The sequence below is a fragment of the Centroberyx gerrardi genome, chromosome 4 (assembly GCF_048128805.1).
Source record: "Centroberyx gerrardi isolate f3 chromosome 4, fCenGer3.hap1.cur.20231027, whole genome shotgun sequence".
NCBI classification, from domain to species: Eukaryota; Metazoa; Chordata; class Actinopteri; order Beryciformes; family Berycidae; genus Centroberyx; species Centroberyx gerrardi.
The window spans coordinates 17,521,171-17,541,623 of record NC_136000.1 but is presented as its reverse complement, the minus strand read 5'-3'; the positions used below and the strand labels follow the sequence as shown (position 1 = coordinate 17,541,623).

The 20,453-nt window shown below is 39.5% G+C and overlaps 1 long non-coding RNA gene across 1 annotated transcript; it reads right to left on the bottom strand.

The window, feature by feature from the left end:
• Positions 1-18,141: 18,141 nt before the first annotated feature.
• Positions 18,142-20,224, bottom strand: LOC144538537 (uncharacterized). The gene is made up of 3 exons (XR_013504332.1): positions 20,086-20,224; positions 19,006-19,121; positions 18,142-18,363 (listed from the first exon to the last, which is right to left on the bottom strand). It is a non-coding gene; the product is annotated as an uncharacterized LOC144538537 (long non-coding RNA).
• Between the last annotated feature and the right edge of the window lie 229 nt (positions 20,225-20,453).

Sequence of the window (20,453 nt, the reverse complement as noted above, 5' to 3'; positions counted from 1 at the left end):
TGTGTGTGCGTGTCTGTGCGCGTGCGTATGTAAAAGCTCGCAATTGTAATCCTTACACTGCAACATCAGACCAGGTTTTCTCTGTCACATCAGCAAAACCCTGAGGGAAGGGCTGAGGGAGAGTTTGTGTGCATGTGTGTGCGTCCATGTGCATCTTTCGCCGTGTGTGTGTCCAAGTTTGAAAACTGATGGAGTGTATTCTGAAGGGAGTGACAGTATGAACATCCTAACACTGAGTTAAAAGCTGAGTGAGTAAACTGAATAGAGGGACATGGTGTAGGCTCTAATGCACTCTGAGACTTTACATAATATTACACTTTAACACAAGTTAAAACTCCACAGGGGACTGGGGAGAGCCGGAAAATGTTTTGAAAATAGGGGCAAGTTCGGATCAAAAGGAGTGTTCCTGAAAGAGTTAAAGTGGCTGAAGCAAAAGTTATCTTTGGGCTACAATAGTAGAAAATCATTGAATGTGCACTAAAGAAAGTGACAGTATAAATGCAAAAGTCTGGGTTTTAGTGTGCTTTCATAACTGGGTCTTATTGTCAAGGTTTTGAAACACAATGAAATAACATTAATTGTGTTGACAATGAATACAAAAGCAACAGCAATAACAACTGGGATTGTGTGCAAAGGAAGGAAAATCTCATATAATTGCATGCAGCTCATAAAATTGTAGTTTGTGTACACAAGGTGTGAAAGACACAGAATAATTGAAGAGCCATTAATTTAGCCCTGGATCTACTAAGAATGCAAGCCATTACCACATACAAAAAGAACAGCGCTGGCAGCTGTCTGCAATTCTGCACCCAATTTATCAATATGTGTCATGCAAATTAAGTTGGAATGAAGTTGGATTGCATTTGAAACAAGGCATCAGGTGGAAGAGAAAAATGAATAGCATATGTGACAATAGACCAAAAGCAGTCTCCCTTTTTCCCTCTTCCTACATTTGTTTTCAGCTCTATTAATACCTAGGTTATGTCATGACTTGCAGTATCTGGTAAAATAATAAATAGATGTGTTCAGTCTCACTGACTGAAATTGTAAACATTAGGATTAATTATAACTTCAAATATAAGTACAGAATAAAGTATATACAGCCAATACATTTCCAGTAGGCCTCGCCTATTATAATGAAAAATAGTCTACATTTCTAGGAAAATATCCCAGCATTACCCTGTTTATAGTGTAATTTAAATACAAAACTCACAGAAACAATGGACAATTAAGCAAGCGAGATTTGTGTGTCCTTTGTTTTTCTTTTAATTTCAGGTCATTGTCCACACAATGGGGTTGAGAGAAAAATAATTTATTACAATTCCCCTTGTATGTATTCCATTCATGGCTTCAGCATCATCTTCTTCATCTTCATCCTCCTCCCCATCCCTGTCTGTTCTTTTCAATCACAGGCATTCGTCTGTGCAATGCATTGTTGTAGAGCATGCAGACAAAACAATAGGCTAATTTGGCACAGGTTGAGAAGTTAAGACATGCTTTGTCTAAGTATTCAATAGTGTTCACAGAATAGTGCTTTCTAGCTTAGTAAATCACACAGTGGGAGTCATTTGATTAATCTCCTCCATTTTTGCACACACCTCAAGATGCACAACTAAGTTAAAAGAGCACAAAGTCTGCTCCCCAGTTCCCTCCTTATTTTAGCCATGCAACAAGCCTGGTTAATAGATCAGAGTGTTCCACTGTGACATGTATTTGCACCCACATAAACCACAGGATCTGGACCAAAGTGTATATGCTTTTTCATGATTTAAAACCTATTTTTCCTCGCAAGCCTGCGAGAAAACATCTGGCCTCTCTCTCCTTGAGAGTGATTTCACTCGGGGGCGTGGCTGCCTGCGTTATTTATATATTCAAACCAATCAGAACAACACGTCTTATTACGTACACACAGTGCGCCTCTAGGTTAGCTGGGAAACAATGCTAACAAAAGTAGCTTAACACATGAGAGCAATATTTACCATTTGTATGTGACTTGAACTATATCCACAGCGATCCCAATCAGATCGTCTTTATGTAGATGAGCACATGTTCCGTTATGTATCATTCATCAACCAAGACTCCAGGCTAAGGAAAACATTTTGGCTTCCATGGCTGATATCTGAGATGGCAGTGAGACCCAGTTTTGCACATTCGTGGATCTGGTGCTCCATGAGTGCAACCAACAGAGACCCAACGATGCCCATTGAGTTCTCCCTCTGTGCCTTTTTTTCACCACCAATGGAGCTAGCCGAATTTGTCAGGAACAGAGCAACAACATTGTTCACACAATGCAATGTAGCCATTAGCTTGCTACATTCACACGCTTTTGTCAAAACAGGTTATGTTCAGATACATAAAAAAAGGCCGCCTCCTCATCAATCAGCTCCCTGGAAAAATGGCATCACCATCCCTAGCAGATCCTGTGGACTTCATTAATAATCTTTATTGCAACTCTGAGCTTTTTTTTGACAGTGTACATAGCTTGGCTAATGTTATAGGTATAGTAAGCTAACATAGCTAAAATTATTTCAAAAAACATTGTGCAAAATGTAAATAGCTTCCAGAATCCATGTCAAACAGGGCTGTAAATTGTGGAGCCTGGTTTCCCAAAATTTTGTGAAATGAGCATGATGCCTTAATGGGTATATCAGTATTTACATCCAAAAAGGCGATGTAATATTTCTTATTCTGTTGCAGCATGCTAAATTTGGCATCGTTGTCACTTATTCTTGCCAAAGTTATGCCATTTTTTTTTTAGGGAATTATATGGATTCACCCAGTAGGTCTTTATTGAAGAGCAATATTTAACCAATAGGTTTCAGTTTTCATGGTTGTAACAACGCAACTGGGAAACACTGGAGCAAGACATTGTTAAGTTATGATAAACTCTTTTCATGTTAATTTATATACTGTCGTGTCTGCAAATATAGACACGCTTAGTATGTTTAACAGGGCTCAAAACACTCTATACCCTAATTTTAACACATTTTAACATAACTGGGGCGTTGATCACTGGAACTGCAGGTTAGTCATTTTTGTGCATAGGTTATGCAAATCGAATGTAGTATTGCAAGAAATTGATTTTAAATGGCCAAAATCTTTCAGGGGGAGGACCCTCAGACCCCCGCAACGGGTTTGGAGGTTTGTACCTCACTAAAAATGTTGGTCTAGCTTCCACTACAGCCCTGCTTGCACTGGTTCTAGCTGAGGCCTTAGTGTGATAAGCGCCTACTGGAATGTTCATTTTAATTAATTTTTTTTTTTGTTTCCTAAATAATCATCCTAATTTCACAGCAAGTAGTTCTTTTTGAAATAGCTGGTATTCTGTACAAGGCAAGAAGCAATGCCCTCAGCAGTAACTTGACAAAGTGACGATTCTTTGTGCCAAGTAGAAATGACAAAACAGCCATCACCAAAATAATAAAAAGTAATAGGGAAATGTTGGCAATTGATATTCAAAGAAACCTCAAGATCCATATTTGCCACCCGTACATAATTTTGAAGAGAACAAATGAACATCGAAGTAGATTCAAACAAACTCTATTGATGATCATGGGATGGGATAAACCTAATTACAGAAAAATTTATAAAATCTATTTTCCTAATATGGAAAAATATACTTATGGAATGTTAAAGTATGAAATCCCTGGTCCACGCACATGAGTATTACATATGAGACTTTAGAGGGCACATAAAACACCCACCTGCTTCAGTATTGTGCCTCCCTCAGGATGTCCTCCAGGAGCATGTTTTTTAATTGGCTCGCATGCTCTTTCCATGCTAGAAGCGTACGGTTTAGTGAGACTTCAAAGACACTGTTTTTTTTACCTGGAGCTAAATGGCTCTTTCTCCTTGCCTTCACCAAAATATCAATGCATTCAAAGACAAAGCTTATCAATATTATGTCTTTCTCAGCATCTCAAACCCCCTGAAGACAACGATACCATTTCGACTCCATACAAAATTAGATAGTGGTTTCTTTATTCAGGGTGTGGGACAGGCTTAATCTGTATGCGTGTTGAATTTATTCATCCTTCAAAGCTGTGATATCGCTGTTGTGTGAAAACCTTGTAATTTTTTGTGATTTTCATGTTTTCATTTAAGTTGAAGAATTACATGCTCCTCTATGGGGTGAGAAAATTCTACGACGCCTTGAGCTTATGAAATCCTTTCCAAACTCATTGGTTCATATTGTAGCCTCAACAAAGAAATTGAACTTTTGAGTTTCTATTTTCACATTTATGTAGGCCACTCAAGGAGATTTTACCTCAGACAAGACCATGAGTCAAAGAAAGAGCGGACAGAGTTCTGAATATGGAAAGAGGATTGTGAGAGTTTTGTTAAAGTTTACAGCTAATGCTGGGCACACATTGCCCGTTTTTGAAGCCTGATTTGGCAACGATTTGAGATCGGGCAGAGTCAGCAGTAGTCCCGTGGTAGTCCAGTGTTTAGTCGCAGCTGTAATCGTTGTGTGTGGAAGTGAAAGACTCAAATCTCTCTCCTACGATCCCAATCGGCAATGACACGATTAGATCAAACATGTTTGATTTGAAGACTCAAATCTTAACAGCAATTTTCAATAGCCAATGAAAACGGAGATTGTGACAGACGAAGCAAGAGGGAAAAAATACGTAAGTGTACACAAGATCCAACGTGCGTATGGCAGAGCCGGGAAAGAAAACAAAACCTGAATGTGTTCTCAGTCTTTTTTTCCATGCAAATTGCAGCACAAACCACAACTTTTTAGTAGCAAAATATTGGGGAAAAATACATTCTCGCGAGTGCAGTTGTACCACGAAAACAGTTAGAGAAAACTGAAAACTGCACCCGCTTATTCTTTGCTTAGTCTTTTGTATACGGTCTATGGTCTTTTGATATGTGGTCTTTTGATTTGTTCTGTGTGTGCATCACATGAGACTGGAAATCAGCAAATTTCAGATGTTAAATGCGCTGCTCAATCTTTTCATTGTCATTTATAATTGGAAAAATCTTTTAATGTGTACCCAACTTAAAGATTCATAGTTAAGGTACATTTTTCACATTGACTATTAATTCTTTTGAGGTATTTCAACCCGGTCTCACAGCAGTTCGTGAAATAGTCACGAAATTTAATCTATTGATTTGTGTACATGGACACGATTTTTCCATTTTTTTCGTGACACTCAGAACGACTTTCAAACTAATGTATTTCAATTGGAAGTATCTTTCGTGCCTGCAGCACATTTTTTTTTCTGTCAGTCGGGACTCAGGAAGTAGTGTGACATTGAAATAAAACGGCGTGACATCGAAATAAAACGGTGGCGGATGGGCGTATACGTTTGCCTTTGATGCCGACGACCGGGGTTCGATTCCCAGCGTGTACAAAGTACATTTCAACTGTAAGCCACATTTAAATTTTTAACTAAAGTTTTTTTTATTTAACCATGACCAAACCATTTCTCTAACCTTAACCAAGTTGTTTTAGTTGCCTAACTATAACCGTAACACAAGTTGTTTTATTTGCCTAAACTTACGTTTTCAAATTCGTGGTGGAGGCACGTTTTTTAGGTCGTGTTCATTTCATGATAAAAAGGTCGTTTTTAGGTTGTGTTCATTTCACAAAAAAAAAGGCAAAATTTCACGAAAAAAATAGAAAAATCGTGTCCATGTACACAAATCAATAGATTAAATTTTCGTGACTATTTCACGAACTGCCATGAGACCGTGTTGGGTATTTCAACTATCAAACAATAACAAATGTGCATCCGTGACCATTGCTGGTCCTTGTAATCATCCAGTTTAAATATGCAGCCAAATATGATATTTGGACAAAGTTGACATCTGATATTTTTTTGAACAAAGTTGAGACATTTTAGTGATGTGTTAACAGTTCGGTGATGTTTCCAGACATCTCCAAAGATCATTTCCAATGAAAGTTTACCACAGCATAGATGTCTACAACAATTTTTTAAGAGGTTAAATTTAGAACATATTTTCCTCACAAGATAAGGGTTGTGGCACAGTAGATAGGGAGGTGGGTGCAGTATATTGCAAAGTCAGATAGCAAAATTCTCAGCAGTCACTGCATTTGTATGGCAGGATAAATATAGGATAGTTATTATAGGATAATCTATACTAACTGGTTGACCAAGAGAAAAAAATTCACAATATACTGACTATTAAAAGTTGCATGTGTGTATGTGTGTGTTATCATTAAAGCTTGATCTCTAATTAATTTGCATACTTTAGAAGCATTTTGGTTATATTTGTTGAAATTCTCTTTACACCCCGACAGACCAGGTATTAACAACCAATCAGGACAGCTCTTCTGCAAGGAGGCGTCCCGCCTCCGCCCGTCAATCACATGTGCACAGTCTAGTCCTGCCTGCCCTGCAAACTGCAGAGTGAAAACTAACATATTCACAGAAGAGATGAGGTGAAACATAACTCCAAAGTGAATACTGGGACTGAAATAAACTTGTTGTGTAAGGAAGCCAGTTATTTTCCCCACTGCACAAGACTGTTCATCAGCAAGGAGCCACATTCAGGTCAGTCAACTGGTGTTAGGTAGCCTACTGTAGCATGGCTTACTACAGTAGGCTTGACACTGTGGTAGCTAATCTATGTGTAAACAATTTTTTTTTTTGCCTGTGAATATTTCAGTAACAACTAGACTGATCTAGCAGACCTGTTTTGTGTAAAAGGTTTGAAATTCATCAAGTTTGCCCAAACGCCGCTCTCGCTGTAATACAGAGTGAACCTAGCTCGCCCTAGGTGAGTGTTTCTAACCGTATTTATAAATCTATGTTGACAAAAGATATTTTTGCTGGTGAATGTTTTAATTACAACTAGATTTAGCAAACAGACTTGTGTTTTGCATAAAAGATTTAGAATTTATCAAGTTTGGCTAATACTGGAGCCACCGCTTGCTCTCTCTATTTAGAATGATCCTAGCTCCACCAATGTTTCTGTAACCATACTGACTAATCTATGCTGAGAAAAATGTGTTTTGCTGGCGAATGTTTTAGTGAGCTGGAAAGAACTGTGTTTTGCATAAAAGATTCAAACTTATTAAGTTTGCCCCTCTTGTGCATGCGCGTGAGCCTCGGTTGGAGGGAGGAGCTACAGGCGGGAGGGAGGGGGCAGAGAGGGAGGAAGGGGATTTTTTTGTTGTGTACTTTCAAATTCTTGCTCATTTCTCCAAAGTTGCCTACACTAGCTTTAAGGTAGATCACAACATGATCTCACACAAATACGTGAAATGAACATGAACTCTGAAATGCAGATGTACCTGCGACACAGACACGTATTATGTGCAAATAACGTTTCTCCACCACAAATTGAATTATGTTCCAAAGGTTGGCTAACGGTTACATTGAGGCAACTAAAACAACTTGGTTACGGTTAGGGAAAGGACTTGGTCATGGTTAAATGAGAAAAACGTTAGTTAACAATTCAAATGTGACTTACGGTTGAAATGTCCTTTGTAAACGTTGGGAATTGAACCCCGGTCGGCGACATCGAAGGCAAACATACACCCATCCATCACCCCGACCTCAACACCCCCCATGCTACTTCAATGTGACACTACTTTCTGTTTATGGTTGTTTCGTTCACATAACCGTTTTGTGCTGGGAATACGTAATTTTAACACTTTATGTGCCACGTAATTTGCTGTAAAAATTGTGTTCATTTCACATTTATCTGTGAGATCAGGTCAGTAGATAGATCACCATGGTAACTTAGGCTGAACACTTAACCTACAGGTCATGTTCATATACATAAAAAAAAGGCCGCCTCCTCATCAATCAGCTCCCTGGAAAAATGGCATCACCATCCCTAGCAGATCCTGTGGACTTTATTAATAAAATTTATTGCAAAAATTCAATCTACAAAACCAAATACGAACAGAAACATTGCATTCAAATGAATGAAAAAAGTAATAAAAAGAACTGTACAGGGGATACTATTGAATTAACAGATAGTAAGAAGAGCTGTTCACAGGGCGACTGTTTAGAGACCGGCAGAACCACTTTGTTTTCCAAGATGATTTAGTATATAAGAGATAATAAATGTTTGTAGCGATATAGATATTATATCAGAGATAATAAATGATTGTAGCATTTCCAGGCCATTTGCACACTTTGGCTATAAAAGGGGTTCAAATGCCAGGTAGATTACATTAATTGTCAACACTGAATGAAATTTACTGGTGCATATTAAGTGCGCTGAAATTCTTTCATAGGATTCCCGAGAATGATTAGTGTAATAGATTGCACCCATATTCCATCACCGCAGCCCTGGGGAACATGAGGCCGACTGCGAGTTGAAAATCTTTTACATACTCAATGTGACAACACAATACTGTATCAATGAAAAGTATGAACACTGTGCCTTAATGACTGGTGAGTGATAAGCCTATTTACTTACGCATTTACATTATCAGCAATTTACCTCCAGTAATCCTTTCTACCCTTGGCAGCAGCAACAGTGTTACTTTTAATGATACAATGTTTTTGTAGTGCTGATATTTATTCATTATAATGTTGGTACCAAATGTTGTTAATCCATTTCTTTCCCATTTCCCATTTTACTCTCTACTTTTGTGTTGAAATTGTCAGCATATGTTGACATAATCCTAAAATTATTCATAGTCTCTTGCTTTTATTGTTTTATTATTTTATCATTTCCCCACGGAGATCTAGTTTCATTTTAAAAGTCCCATATTCTACACTTTCCAGTGTTTTATTGTATATCTTTTATGGGTGGTGTCATATACCAAAAGCACTCTCAACCCATTTTTACAGCCTTGCCAAGAACAGGCTGTTTCTGTTGCTGTGTCTTTAAGGCTCATTAATACTAACGACCCCTCTGTTCTGATTGGCTAACCGTTTCAAGAGTGAAACGTGAGACACCACAGACCCGGCAGATCAGGCAGCTAGAGGTAGGGAAAACGTTTTGTTAGTCTATTATTTCTTACAAAAATGATAATGAGCGAACCTTTGTAAATGGCTCGTTTAGAGGTTCGGTTTCCTGATATGGATTGTGTGGATTTAGTTGGCTACCGTGGGTTTTGATACTTTCACGATGTTTAGATAGCACATCCAACTCCTTTATAATCAAAGAGGCAAGGGAAATCCTGTTTTCCACGATATGGGATCTTTAAATACATTGCTCTTGATCTGTCCATGTTGCATGTGATTGGCTATTTCTTACAAACCTGAAAATCCTGGGTTGACAGAGAGTGAGTTGGTAACCAGCTTTGTGAGACCGGTTAGCCAGGATTGCCATTGTTAGGTTGTGTGAAACTAGCTATCACAGAGATTCCCTGACTATGTTGAAATGGCTTCGTGAGACAGGCCGCAGTTCCCTTTCCTTACTGCAGTGATCCACAGATTCAAATTGGCTTGAATCTTAGGAAAACTTCAGACCTTGATTTCTGAGACGGGGCTTGTACCCAGCTGCAGGGAACATCCTACTTCAGAGCATCAAGATCCAAAAAGTGACTTAGACATGTTATCTGGCTTATGAGGGTTGTTTAGTATTAAGGGCTTAATGTCAGTTTATTTCCTGTCACGACCAAATGTTTGCTAGGAACATGGACATTGTTAATTTGGCAAATACTCGAGCTAATTAACGGTCTCCACTGTCCCTCCACAATTTTGCTGCATTGTTTTGTGATTATTGTAATCAAAACTGATTGATTTTGCAATTTGCAATTTTGGGTGGTATTTTGCAATAAAATTGTGGAAATTGGTAAACATTGCAAGTCAAGGAAAAACGGTGATAGAGTTTTTAACTACCCCATACAGTATAAAGGGTCATATATAGTATAATTGCTTCCCATGATACTAAGCAAACTTCATATCATAGAAACTACCGGAAATACTTTAGTGCTCATCCTTTTTATTTTTAGTTTTGCAACAAAAAAACAACAAGGCTCAAAGTTACAACATTACCCATTTCATTTCAGTATGTTTCATGAACATAAAACTGTATAGTTTTATTTGGAAAGTATCCATTTATGTTTTAGGGAGACATTTTATTATTCTGACCAACATGCAAACCAAAGGCTCAGGATAATCGGAAAGTTTAAAAGAAAAACAAAGTGCACTCAACTGCTTCCATCTGTAGGAGTGAATAAAATTTCCATATGAAACTATTGTCCTGAATCATCCTCCATCTCCTCCCTCCACTCCAGAGTCAGTTGTTGGTTGTGGTATAAGAAAACCAATGTAGACTTAGATTGATTAGACCATTTTATCCAAAAAAGGGCAAAGATTGGGGGAAATTTTAAGCACTCTGTTGATTTACCATTTCATGTGGAAAAATGCTGTCATTTTGCAAAATTGCAGGTTCTCACAATTATTGCAGGGATTGGTTGAATTTGCATTAATTCTTGTAATCACTAAATCACAAATTGCTGGAGGGACTGCCTATAGAGGAGCGAAATGTCTGATGCCTGACTGACCTGAATATGTCTCGATGCCCATGGTGCAGTGGGAAAAACAGTCTTTTGTACATTGAACCACTGGGGATTAGTTAGCAGTGGCACAGCATATGTAGAGATCCAACTCAGCTGGGATTAGCCTTCAGAATGCCTAATTTATCAACAACTAATTTCATTGGTGGTAAATTTAATATAACATGTAATGTAACATGTTGAATGTCAACAAATTGGGTCATTTGGGTCAAATTAAAATTTGCCTGGCTGCAATATTATCTAGGCTGTCATCCATCATGAGTTCAGCACTGATTTAGCTCTGGATAGCACTTTCAGGCTCCATTTAGATTCTATAGGCTGATAGTGTATTTCACTTTGAAGAAAAAAATATAATTAAACTCTAGCGAAGTGGATGTACCCACTCTTATACACTCTTATACTCTTGTCTCCTCTTCCAATGAAGATAGAGTAGTGAATAAGCAAGAGATTTTTCTTCTCATTATCCATTTTGTGGTCCATGAGACAAAGATGAAATGCTAAATTTTGATTTGGCTGAGCTACTCCAATTCCCTGCTTAGCTTCTCATTAATTTACAATGGGAATCATATTTAATAATTTATACAGAATATAACCTATAAGACAATATGAAATAATGAATATGATTCACATACTGCCTTTCTAGAGAAGGGCAGCGACACAATGGACTATCGGCATAATTTAAACCAGTCAAATGTTGCTAAGGCAGAACATGGCACTGCTGCTCATGTGTCATACAACAACCCAAATTTACAGTGAAGTAGCTAGCGTTGTAGTTAAGCTAATGGTGGAAACGATGGAAACAGAAAAACAAACCTTGTTGCTTGTGTGAGAATCCTATTTAAACTCAGAGCCAATCGCTGCTGCCTGTGGCTCAGCAAGGTCTTATCCCACATTTTATGACAAGAATGTCTGGAGTGGCTACATAAGATTACTGGAGGTTTAATAGTTTTGTCAGTCAGAGCAGGAGCTAACCAGTTGATTGCTTTCATCCCTAAGAACATACATTATGTCGTTCATATTGGTGGCCGGGGGGAAAAGGAGAAAAACAAGAATTGTCACTAGCCTTATAGCACAGCTTGTCAACAATAGATAATTATCATTTGTAGTTGTGTGATTTCACCAACTGGGAAATACAACAGTGGGTCAATTTTTCTATCAATATCCCTGTAGAGTATCCTTCCTTAGAACAACTATGCTCATGCTGAGCCATACAATTACTCGACTATAGATTATTACACTTTTACGTGCCCACAGTAGAAATGGAAGCTCTTGTTAAACTATGCAGTGAATCAGTGTGAGACAAAGAGAGGCAGTATGTGAATCATATGTATGGGAACACTGCATGACAATTATTCCATGGCATAGTTCTCATTCTGCTTCATATACTTCTCGTCCGTCATTCAGCCCATCCTTCCCCTTTCTTTTGCCCTGCTCTCTCAGGCAACAGCTTGACGTCACAACCTCACACACACACACACACACACACAAACACACACATACACACACACACACACACACACACACACACACAGAGAGACACACATGTGTCTGGACCTTTTCAATTTTATGCCCGTGCACACACACAGACGCATAAACGCGCGCGCACGCACAAACACACAACATTTCTCTTTCTCCTCCTGCACCCTGAGGCCTGTGTGGAATTGACACACTGTCTCATCTGATCAGTATGAAACCCTAGTCTGACATCTTAAGTGGAGATGGGGGTTTCAGGGTGGAAGGTTGAGGGACACAATGTATGAGGAGAAGTAGACAGGAAAGGAGGAGGGAAGAGAGATGGAGGATGCTAGTGACCAGCAGTGACCTCAAACTTCTGGAGATTTCTCAATGGAGGAGGGAAGCTGAGAGGGCTGAGGGGAGGGAGAGTGAGTAATAAGGTGCAGTCTAGCCCAGATGTGTTTTTGCCAAAGGCATTTGATGGTCACATGTGCAGCTCTGATGCATACACACAGACACAAACACACACACACACACACACACACTTGCCTAGCCAAGCCTCATTGGCTTGACAGTTTTTTCTCCACTCCACACTGGCCTGCCACTGGGAGGTCACAAAAGATGAGGCATGCTTTCAAGCTGTTCCAAAATTCAGTCACACGTATAAACCTCCCAAGGCCTGTGGTTTGTGTGTGCGTGTGTGTGTGTGTGTGTGTGTGTCTATATGTCTGTGTGCATGTATTTCTTTGTGTGTGCATGCGTGCGCGTACATGTGTGTGTGAGAGAGCATTTGTGCAGGACGATTATTCTGGAAAGGATGTCGAGAACACTTGGCTGTGATGTGTTACCATGTTGACCTGAGCCCAGCTGTGGTAGGGACTTTACTGGTTGTCGTCATGGTAATTAGTGTTGTCATGATAATTTGAGTCTCCATGGTTGCAGCCACAGATTGCATAACAGGCCTGCAGTCTCCAGGACACATCTGGAACCTCAGATTGCCTTACAATTAGAATAAATATAACTGACACTGTCATCAGAATTGAATTGTCAACTGTGAATAAGAAGCCATTATCTCTACTGGCCCATTGAGATGTGAGGTAAAATTAAATACTGCATGGCATGGCATAGCATAGCATCTTTAAATGTGTGTGTCTGTGTGTGTGTGTGTGTGTACTAGAAGTATAGGTGCTCTAAGCTACTTTAGGGGGAAGGGGCTCTGAAAATGTATTAGATGTGATGGCCAGCAAGTACACTTCGGCACTTGACAGACACACACACACACACACACACACACACACACACAGAGCCTCCAACACATACAGATAGTTTGTGTGAGTGTGAAGGATGGTGGTAACATGTTCACTCTTTGCCCAGGGTGAGTTCTGTGGCACCAAGTTGGAGGTAGTTTATTTTTGACTGTTGAATGTTTGAATTCATGTCCTCGAGCAAAATACATTCCAGGTGACACTTGCCATATATTAATGTGGCTAAAAAAATCCACCTGCCTTCACTTCCTGCAGATTTTATTTCGCATACTTTCACGTAAGTTACTTGAATTTCCATTCCACTTAAATAGAAACGGGCAAATATTTTATATATTTCAGACCAAAATATCCCAAATGAATGCATTTTGAACAGTCGCATGGGAGGGTAATATAGCCACTGCAAATGTTTGACTTTTGATTGTTTTCAATTTCATATTCTATGTATTGGGGAACACCGTTTTAACCATCTTGTCTGTTTTATGGTGAGGTAAACTCAATGTTGTATATTTCATGTGAAATGACAGTAGTAGTCAGTGCCATTTGTCCTCAGGAAGGTCATCTTGTTGATGCAAAATTGTCAAATCTTAACCCTCCAAAATGACATTAGGCTCTTTAAAACATTCTTTTGTCCATATCATTTTGTTGCAGGCATTTTAGGTGTCATGGACAGGGTCTCTGGGCTGCAGGTGAGATTAGCTGCCATGCTAGAGAGAGCAGGTAAATAACTCCAGGACATCATGTCACACACTCTGGATGGAGGAGAAGAAAAGGGAGATTTCTTTTAATTCCTCCACCGAGGGGTCGATGGCCCATCCACCCGTGTAATGAGGTCTGTTAGCCAAATGAACAGCCCTTCAAGTGTATGCGCGTGTGTGTGTGTGTGTGTGTGTAAGAGAGAGAGAGCGAGAGAGAGAGAAAGAGCTCACATGTGCATGCAAATTTAAGTGTATCCTAATCATTCATATCCTTCTGTCTTTTTCACAGTACGTGTGCATCTGTGTGCACATGCTCATGTCTGTGTCTTTCAGAATGTGCAGTCTGCATAGGTGTGCTGCACAATCATTCCTGCATCACAGGAACCAACCAGCCTGGCATATGTTACGCCTGTGAATACAAATGGATAGCTTGTCATATGGAGCTAAACATCTTCAGCATTGCTCTATAGATAGAGATATCATTAGTTAAAGTACGCTGCTGACATGCTAGATGTATGTTCTCATGTGGAGCTATCAGCTATGATCATGTAGTAGCAGTCAGACATGCTTCGTACAATATGTTTGTGGATGAATATTACATATCAACATGCATATTTCAGTGGCTGCTATGTGTGTGCGGTGATATAAGATTATAGCCCTGTTCTACATGGGAGATAAGAGCAGTTGCCTGCTGCACAGGCTGGTTCCTGGGCTGGAGTGTGTGGAGTGTCCCAAAGTAGGACTACTGATCTGGAGTCCATGTTGACTTTCAGATCCCACTGATCTTTTGGTCAAAGGGGCTACTCACTGATCTTTGGTAGTAGCTTGAGAGGCATGATGAGTATGAGACCAATCACTGAGCACCAACCCTGAGGACTGACAGGATATGGTAAATACTACATTGTAGGCTTATCCACAGTACATGTCATGGTATTCAGTACTTTTTTTTTTATTACCAAGATATGTGAAAATTACGGAAGCCCCGAGAGGCAAGCGAGAAAAAAAAAAAAATCTGGTGATCCATTTTCTAAGTCTGATCTAAATTGTTTTCTCTCCTGTGTTTATGACTTAAGAACAGGTGAAAAAAAAGGTTTTGCCAGGATAATCTTTCTAAGTTCCTTAATTTTTTTTTTTCATCTGTGAAATAGGTGGGAAAAAAAAGTTTTGCCAGGTGAAAAAAAAAAAAGGTTTTGCCAGGATCGTTTTTTTCTAAGTTTATTTTTTTTTTTTTTTTCATCTGTGAAAACAGGTGGAAAAAAAAGTTTTGGCAGGTGAAGAAAAAAAAGTTTTGCCAGGATCGTTTTTTTCTAAGTTAATTTTTTTTTTTTTCATCTGTGGAAAAAAAAAGTTTTGGCAGGTGAAAAAAAAAAAAGTTTGGCCAGGATCATTTTTTTCTAAGTTAATTTAATTTTTTTTTTTTCATCTGTGAAAACAGGTGGAAAAAAAAAGTTTTGGCAGGTGAAGAAAAAAAAAGTTTGGCCAGGATGGTTTTTTTCTAAGTTAATTTTTTTTTTTTTCATCTGTGGAAAAAAAAAGTTTTGGCAGGTGAAAAAAAAAAAGTTTGGCCAGGATGGTTTTTTTCTAAGTTAATTTTTTTTTTTTCATCTGTGGAAAAAAAAAGTTTTGGCAGGTGAAAAAAAAAAAGTTTGGCCAGGATCATTTTTTTCTAAGTTAACTTTTTTTTCTTTCTTTCCTTCTGGGGAAAACGGGTGAAAAAAAAATATTTTTTTTGTCAGGCTCATTTTTCTAAGTGTTTGGTGTTGTAATACTCATTTCGGCCACAAGAGTGCACCACTACCCCATGTTCTAAATAGGACTAAGAGCATTCATGTTTTCTTCCAAACTCGTAATAGACGGGGTGGTGCCCGGCAACTGAATGCGGAAGAGCAAAACCCTGTTGTCTGTAGCTTAGCCTAGCACGGAAAAATGTCCAGAAAACAATCAACTGCACCTGAAAGATGGATCTATCCTAACTGGACGTGACTCAACAGCAAACGTGCAATCGGTAAGTGTCGCCACTTTGTGATTATATTTACAGTTTATTCCAAGTACAGTCAGCTGTTGAGAACATGTCGAGGTTTGCTAACGTGTAAAGTTATGTTCCATTTGCTTGTTTGCGACATTGTGTTCTTGTTTATTTTACACTCTATGATGCTTTGTTGCTAAATCAGTTGCCTTATGTGGAGAGATGTGTCCGCTAACGTAACTTGAGAATGAGAAATGGATAGGTAGTTTATGGTATTTTAGTCCGATTAGCATCGGGTAGCGACTTAGCTCCAGTTCTGATGAGACAGTTTGATGCGGGCCTGTGAATACGAGGAAGCCTGTTGGCCACAACGACAACAGTTAGCAATAGGGACAAAAACATGTGCAGCTAGAGTCGGTTGTAGGCTACCTCAGCCGGCCAAAACGAGCACCTCGTCTCGTTAACCCGGTGCCGTTGGGACACACGTACTCAAGGTTAGGGGCTAGTGCCACTTGCAGCAAGCTAATCTAGCGTTAGCCGCTAGCGCTAGCCGCTAGCTAAGGTTAGCTTCTCTGGCTCACTTTGCGGACTCATCTCCTTACACGAGACAACCGCAACTGTAACGTGGCAAAACTCGAAAAGTACTTTGTCGATCAGGGACTCTTGTCACCATGAATATTTCACTTCTAACGCCAAATGAATGGAAGGGAGTTACTGGCTGATGAGATGTAACATTTCACGTTCTGTCTTTGCACCTAGTCTGGGAAGTCTAGTCTTGTAATCAGCTGGGGTTGTGGCAACCTAGAAAACCTGAACAACGACACTACAAGAAATACTAGCTCTCTGGAGGTTATAATGTACTATTTTCCTTGACTGTGGTGGAGAGATTTAGAATCAACTACATAGTAATTATTGGGGCTCTAGTTTGTGGTAATGTAGTTTTGGATTGCAGAGATTTCAGAGTTGGATCTTCAGCTGTCCCCTTTGTTCCTCCACAACCTAGCCTGACCTCCCCACTTATCAAGAGACCATCCAGGAGACCCGTCTTGACCTAATGGAGGAGGAAGAAGATGAGGAGGACCCTGGGTCTGCTTAGCCAACCCCCTGAGCCAACTTTCAGTAGGTTTACCAACACACATTTTTATTGCACACACAAAACTTTGTAAATATGAAAATTCAATAAATATACAAATGTCATAAAGTATAAACTACAGTATAAAGTAATCTATAAATGAAAATTGCAAATTTGCTACACACTAGTATGTGATGTACACTCTTGTAATGGAACTTATGATTTCTGTGTTTGTTACTCCACACATTACGTCGATGAGTTGATGGACCTCATCTTTGATCACGTGTTCCAGGACCTGCACCTTATGTGAGCCAGGTTTTGAAGATCCCCGTCCCAGAACACCCGTGCGCCCAGTCTGACAGGCCAGCCAAGGAGGACGTCATTGCAGCCACGTGTCTCGGTTCAGTCAAGAGGCAGTCTGAACCCGACGTAGCTGGCAGCATCAGGGAGCTCACAGCATTTGCACAGCACCACACACACTGGTATCACTACTCTGACCCTGCGACCTAGAAAGCCCCAGCACTAGCTGACAAAGGATCTGTTAGCTGAGAGGAAGGTACACATACTGTCAATATATTTCATTTGAATACTTAGTCTCTTCTTTTGTTGTTTTGGTTATCTGGCATAAGGTCAGGTTGTAGTTGGGTGTTTTCCACGAATACATAACAGATAACTAAAAACATCAAATTGTAAATCATTTTGGTGATTGATACTGCGCTACTTTACTACACTGCAGTAACTGCTACAGTGGAACACTCCCCTGTGTACACTCACAGATGTAGATTTTGTAACATAACAGCACCCCATTATGGTCCTGCACAAGCAGTATTATGTTTCTACATGTGCCTTTTTTATGCCTTTTCTATAATAAAATAATTGTATTCTGTGAACAGTCAGTGTTGTGGTTACTTATTGGGTTCACATTTAATTTACATGGGTGTGTAAAGGGAAAAATATATATAATCCCACACACACTGTCTACACTTGCATGGTGCTTTATTACATTTCAGTCATTGAAATAAAAAAAATAAAAAATAAAATAAAGCACCATGCAAGTGTAGACAGTGTGTGTGGGATTATATATATTTTTCTGTAACTTTTGTCCTATGCCTCTGTCACTAAAAGACTTTTAGGTGTGCTTTTCAGTTGGTTCTCTACATGGATGTGTAATAAAGTATAACAACACAGTTATTTTACTCAAATTTATTGTCATGTAAAGTATTATCCAAAGTCACATGTTGGCCATATTATTTGGGAAATCAATTCATGCACAGAATGCATAAAAGAAACTTACTGCTCTATACCTCTAAGCTGTAAGGGCCCATAATCTGCTTTCTAAATGTTCATTGCATTCTGTAGTGAGAACACATTCAAACATACAGGCTGCAGACCAGGATGATCAACATGCATGTAGGTGGATCCTGAAGCTGATTCATTCTTCTGGTAACCTAGGGAATGAGAAAGGGTAACTTATTGAATTTTGCTAGCGTTATAAGAACATTACACTGACAATGACGTTTGTCTATATTATGTTTATTATTTAGCACAGACAATTTAGAGTAGATGTGAGTACTGTACAAACTAATGTAACATACGACATAAACAATAAAGGTGTCAACTCTAAAAGGTAAGATGTTATGTACAGGGGGAATGACCAGCAGGCCTCCATGAGATGCAGTTTTTGAATATTTCAGCTACAGCTCTAAAACTGTTGAGCTGTAGCTGAATAACACTGGCATAAATTACGACAGTCATATGTCCAAATGGGACATAACCATATGTTTGCCGGTGTCGTGACAGTATTTGTATCCCCTGAAGAAGAGTTCTTCTTTTGCGTCTTCACATCAATTTGATGTAATTGAACGTAATAACTACATAATGTCTGGTGTGGATTTGTTAACGGGTTAACGAGACGAGGTGCTCGTTTTGGCCGGCTGAGGTAGCCTACAACCGACTCTAGCTGCACATGTTTTTGTCCCTATTGCTAACTTTATACTATAGTTTATACTTTATGACATTTGTATATTTATTGAATTTTCATATTTACAAAGTTTTGTGTGTGCAATAAAAATGTGTGTTGGTAAACCTACTGAAAGTTGGCTCAGGGGGTTGGCTAAGCAGACCCAGGGTCCTCCTCATCTTCTTCCTCCTCCATTAGGTCAAGACGGGTCTCCTGGATGGTCTCTTGATAAGTGGGGAGGTCAGGCTAGGTTGTGGAGGAACAAAGGGGACAGCTGAAGATCCAACTCTGAAATCTCTGCAATCCAAAACTACATTACCACAAACTAGAGCCCCAATAATTACTATGTAGTTGATTCTAAATCTCTCCACCACAGTCAAGGAAAATAGTACATTATAACCTCCAGAGAGCTAGTATTTCTTGTAGTGTCGTTGTTCAGGTTTTCTAGGTTGCCACAACCCCAGCTGATTACAAGACTAGACTTCCCAGACTAGGTGCAAAGACAGAACGTGAAATGTTACATCTCATCAGCCAGTAACTCCCTTCCATTCATTTGGCGTTAGAAGTGAAATATTCATGGTGACAAGAGTCCCTGATCGACAAAGTACTTTTCGAGTTTTGCCACGTTACAGTTGCGGTTGTCTCGTGTAAGGAGATGAGTCCGCAAAGTGAGCCAGAGAAGCTAACCTTAGCTAGCGGCTAGCGCTAGCGGCTAACGCTAGATTAGCTTGCTGCAAGTGGCACTAGCCCCTAACCTTGAGTACGTGTGTCCCAACGGCACCGGGTTAACGAGACGAGGTGCTCGTTTTGGCCGGCTGAGGTAGCCTACAACCGACTCTAGCTGCACATGTTTTTGTCCCTATTGCTAACTGTTGTCGTTGTGGCCAACAGGCTTCCTCGTATTCACAGGCCCGCATCAAACTGTCTCATCAGAACTGGAGCTAAGTCGCTACCCGATGCTAATCGGACTAAAATACCATAAACTACCTATCCATTTCTCATTCTCAAGTTACGTTAGCGGACACATCTCTCCACATAAGGCAACTGATTTAGCAACAAAGCATCATAGAGTGTAAAATAAACAAGAACACAATGTCGCAAACAAGCAAATGGAACATAACTTTACACGTTAGCAAACCTCGACATGTTCTCAACAGCTGACTGTACTTGGAATAAACTGTAAATATAATCACAAAGTGGCGACACTTACCGATTGCACGTTTGCTGTTGAGTCACGTCCAGTTAGGATAGATCCATCTTTCAGGTGCAGTTGATTGTTTTCTGGACATTTTTCCGTGCTAGGCTAAGCTACAGACAACAGGGTTTTGCTCTTCCGCATTCAGTTGCCGGGCACCACCCCGTCTATTACGAGTTTGGAAGAAAACATGAATGCTCTTAGTCCTATTTAGAACATGGGGTAGTGGTGCACTCTTGTGGCCGAAATGAGTATTACAACACCAAACACTTAGAAAAATGAGCCTGACAAAAAAAATATTTTTTTTTCACCCGTTTTCCCCAGAAGGAAAGAAAGAAAAAAAAGTTAACTTAGAAAAAAATGATCCTGGCCAAACTTTTTTT